General features: G+C 43.3%; 1 long non-coding RNA gene across 1 annotated transcript in view; it reads right to left on the bottom strand.

Annotated features, from left to right (window-relative positions):
• Window positions 1-4,306, bottom strand: part of LOC137356199 (uncharacterized) — a 5,365-nt gene extending 1,059 nt beyond the window's left edge. Inside the window, exons 1-2 of the long non-coding RNA XR_010971022.1 lie at window positions 4,085-4,306; window positions 1-79 (exon numbers count right to left, since the gene is read on the bottom strand). The exon at window positions 1-79 is cut by the window's left edge and continues 215 nt beyond it. This is a non-coding gene — a long non-coding RNA (uncharacterized lncRNA). The remainder of the gene's footprint in view (window positions 80-4,084) is intronic.
• Between the last annotated feature and the right edge of the window lie 454 nt (window positions 4,307-4,760).

Raw genomic sequence — 4,760 nt, 5'->3', positions numbered from 1 at the left:
AGTGTGCATTTCAAAGTCAGGGACTCGCCTTTTACAAAGACATCATAATCAGGAAGCACGGATAATCTTGGCTTCGGTCCTGGAATGCGTAATGACCAGAAGTAGTTTAAATATTCTTATTGAAGCATCAGTCATCATATATATATTAGCATCGTTACAACCGACCACTCTTGTCAATGCCTCCTATTAAAATATACGATTCTGATTGTGGTGGGAGAAACACACTGTTAACTCAATCCCGTCCCTCCACAGATAGCCTAACATATCATATTTAAACGCCCCAAATTAAAGACCCAGCCAAATTGTACCATGTATTACCCCTCGAATGAGGCTAACCAAACCAAGTGTCTTTAATTCAACTAATTAACTGTTTAATCAGGAAAACGAAATTCTTAAACACTACTAAGATATAAAGAGCATTTGAATTAGAATAAAAAATTGAGCCCTTGCAAATTTACGCCCCTGCCGGATGTGGAGCAGTCCAACGTTGTTTGAAGTCCTCACAGCCGTCCGATGGGGACAAAAGGTTATTCAACAATAGAACAGTCCGTAGTCTAATCCAGAAGTCAAAATTGTTGCTTTCCTTCTCGAGTGATGAATTTCTACAATTAGCAACTTGCAAACACCGTTCAATGAATCAATTTGGCTTCAGAATTCTTGATTGTTGCTGTCTAACTTCCCTTCCTTCAGTTTATATTATCAGAGATCTCTGTTTGGCTTGATGTTTTTTGAATTTTGAGAGAGAATAGTAAATAAACAGAGTACATTTTCTTCCTTCAGTTTAAATGGTCTGAGAGATCTCCTTTCAGGTGCGAACACAGAGCTCTCTGTCTGTGCCCTCTGTTAGAACAGGCTGTTTCTTCCACTGTAAGCCAGTTCAAAATTAAACTGTAACAAATGTATCTCTCGATGTTCAGTCCAAGTAGCTGTATCCAAGGCAACCAGGATGCATCTTTTAAAATTGGTTCGTTCTCTCTCTGCATGGTTGCATCCAACAGCAACCAAAATGCACTTTCTCAGTAACTCCTGAGGCCTGTTTTTTCTTAAAGCAGTACTGATCCTTTGCTGTCTTAAAGACACACCACATATTTCCCGGAAAAAATATACTACAGGATGATAACAGCATTTATTCCACAGTGCAACAATGTACCATTACTCCTTGTGTCTCTATTTGCATTATACTCTACCTGTAAAAAGAATAGGACTATCCAACTCATAGGGTTCTTTTTCTCCCTGATCTGGACTGTTGCATTTTAAATGGTAGCTCGGGGAAACGTTATTGAGCAGTCGTTTCGAGAGTGTTAATGGAAAATAAGTGACATTGCACCGGCCGCCTTTTCAACTCTCGGCCTTAAATCCAGATGATAGATCTGATTATCAAATGAGATGTCACTGGCATTCCATATGATATCACCCGTCTTCCCCGTCCCTTCAAGTCGAATTTCACCGATTTATGTGACAAATTGGGATTGATTTGGTCACGCATATTGTTACAGCTGTTTTGTTCAGGTCTAAGTTAAATATCCTCTGCTTCACGGAGTTCCCCTGTGCAGTTACACTTAACCATTTACTAGGTTAGTAGTTGGCTGAGAATTAGATGGAAAGTATGGTCAATTTCAATGGCGAGAGACAGCGTTCATATTGAGTATTCAACAGAAGGAATTGACCAGCAGAACGGAATGTCAAGGTCCATGCCTCATACAACCCCGGAACTGCAACTTGTTGTCTGTCGGCATCTTCCAGGTGCAAATAGCCTGGTGTGACTAAGTCGTGAACCTCACCACAAATACAGACAGCCGCCCTCTGATGGGTTAGGAGGGAGGGCATTGTACTAATATCATATCTCCTTCACAATTTGCTTCCTCGTGGACCCCAGAAACCTTTTGGGGTATTGGTCATGCAGCTTCGTGATATGCTTTCTATGTCCCATACAAGCAAGCACAGTGATGATACTAGGAATGATGGTCTTTCCTTTGGTGGAGAGGAGAAAACAGTTCTCATTAGGGCAGGGTAGATCATGAGCTGAATCGAGATGTTCAGCACTGCGTGGGGTGGGGAGGTCGTTTCTAATAAAGTCCCTTGGAAGTGCTCCTACTGGCAGGTGGGTCGTTCATCAAAGGACAAAGTTTTAAGGAAATGACTATAAAAAAGAGGGAAGGTTGATTTGTTGTTAACACGGCGAGTTCTGGTCTGGAATGCACTGGCTAAAAGTTTGGTGGCATGATTTTCAATAGTAACAGTCAAAAGAAAATTGGAATTATGCTTGAATAAGTAATATGCTCAAGACTATTGGGGAAAGAGCAGGAGAGTGGGACTATTTGGGATAGATATTTCATAGAGCTGGCACAGGCACCACAGGCAGAATGGCCTCTTGCTGTGGTGTAACATTCTATGATTCTATAATAGTCGTTGCCGCACCGCCCCCCCCCCCCACCCGTTGCCCTCAATGAAATATATCATGATCATTCTGTGAGGGTGAACAAAGTTATCTCATGCGAAGAATCCATTACTCCAGGCTAACTTTAACACGCAATACCTTTTGACAAAAAGCTGAACAAATACGCTTGTCCACGTTTACAGAAGGCATCAATCTCCCATCTGACTCGGTGGAGACACTGTCATCAGCTGGTCCAAGGAATATGGGGGCTAGAAATTCATCTCGGGCAGTGGCGCAAAATGGGCAGTGTGGGTTCGGCCTGCAGTCGGTGGAATTAAACATCAGGTGTTCCGTAGAACCAGTGGCTGATAAAATGAGGCCCAATTTGTTCCACCGCCCGTGATGCATTTGTGGCCTACATTTCGAAAGTCAACTGGACTTCGATATCTTTGTTGTTAATTTAAAATCCCATTTGCAGAGCTTCAGGCCATTTACATGTAATTCGGCCCGAATCGTGTGTACAGAGGTGTATTCTCTGCACAGAATATGCAGAGGTCTTAAGCAAACAAGCAAGAAGGTGATGCTGAACATTTATAAAGCTCTGGTTTGGCCACAACTAGAGTATTCCAGCCAATTCTGGTCACTGCACTTTAAGAAGGATGCGAGGCTTTTTGACCGGGAGCAGGGGAGATTTACCAGGATGGTTCCAGGGATGAGGGATTTTAGCTACAACGTTAGGTTGGAGAAGCCGGGGTTATTCTCCTCGGAGCAATGGAGATTGAGGGAAGATTTGATGGAGGTGTACAAGATTATGGCATATTTAGAAAAGGTAGACGAATAAAACTCTTCCCATTAGCTGATCGTACAAGGACTAGAGGACACAGATGAGTATGTTGGCCAAAGAGACCGAGGGTAGGTGGGGAAGAACCTTTTTAAAGGGTGAGTGCGAATACCTGAAACTAGCTGCCACGGAGGGTGGTGGAGAGGATTGATGATTTCAGAAGGAAATTGGATGGGCACTTGAGAGAATTAAACTTGCTGTGGGTAAAGGTTGGGGGAATGGGACTGATTGGGTTACTCGACAGAGAGCAAGCATGGACTCGATGGGACGAGTGGTCTCCTTCTGTGACTCTATGACTCTATGACCAGCATTCCCACCTCTGCTTCATTTTCTGTTTTAATACCACTTGGTGCTTATCGTCTCCCACATGGATAATAGAAGGTTTCTGAGAGAGTATATATGGATCAAGGGACTTTAACCAAAGGGCAGAGACTTAACAACAAAAAAAAAAAGGCCAAAGATGAAATGAGCAGAGTTATTGTGGTTTGGAATGTGCTGCAGTAAAGGTCCATGGAAACAGGTGCAATGGTACTTTTCAATAAGTCTTGAATAAATGCTTGAAGGGTAGAAAATGGCAGGGATTTAGTGATAGAAGAAGGTAGTGGGACTAATTGGATAGTTCCAGCAATGAACCACCACAGATATGAAGGTCCAAATGGCCTCTCTCTGCACTGTAATATTCTATGGTTCTACAATATGATTACTTCCAGTCTTTCTCATTCTTGCTTCTATAATTGTCTGACAATACCATACCTTGAGGGCAATTGGTCTACATGGATTTTTTTGATGTATCAATGACAGGTAAACAGGTCAAAGCAATGTTATAACAAAAAAAAACCCTATGCGTCTATCTGAATGTTTCTTACCAGAGCAAATTACACCGGCATCCTCTTCATGGTGGCAGTTATGTTGACCCCAGTGCCGCGAAGGACATTGCCACAAAAATAGTTCCGTCCCTCTGCAGTCCAGGTCGTCCAGCACGATCGGGCCGGTGCCTTTACCGAAATAAGCGTGAGTCAGCGCCGAGACTGCGGTTCCACATCTCAGTTCCCTGCACACAATCTGAGCGTCCGCCAATTGCCACTGGTCTACACTGGCTGCTTCAGTATTTGAGGAGTCTGTTGTTCTCAAGCACCGGTGCTTTTCCAATTGAGTATTGCTATTTTCTTTCTCCCAATCTTCTTACAGATCAGCTCGTGAAACCAGCCATAAATCTGAATGGGCAATGGCACATTTTGTTGAAAGGACAGTCCATTGAAATTGTGTGTGAGGCTCCCCATTACTTCTCAGGAGCCAAATTTTATTTGTACAAGGACAGCGATGAGAATTTCATCAGCTCCCACATTGTCTCCTCGAGTTTGATCTCAGCTCACTTCAAAATTCACGACATCACGAAAGCTGACCAAGGCAATTACACCTGCATGTACCAGGCACAGATCGCTGGGAAGCTCTTCAACTCCTCCCGCAGTGAAGACATCCAGTTTACGGTGGTCGGTGAGTTGCTTGTGCTGTATTCCACAGTGGTGTGATGGAGAGATGGTC

The sequence above is a fragment of the Heterodontus francisci genome, chromosome 45, assembly GCF_036365525.1.
Source record: "Heterodontus francisci isolate sHetFra1 chromosome 45, sHetFra1.hap1, whole genome shotgun sequence".
Lineage (NCBI taxonomy): Eukaryota > Metazoa > Chordata > Chondrichthyes > Heterodontiformes > Heterodontidae > Heterodontus > Heterodontus francisci.
This window is presented reverse-complemented; position numbering and strand designations above follow the sequence as displayed.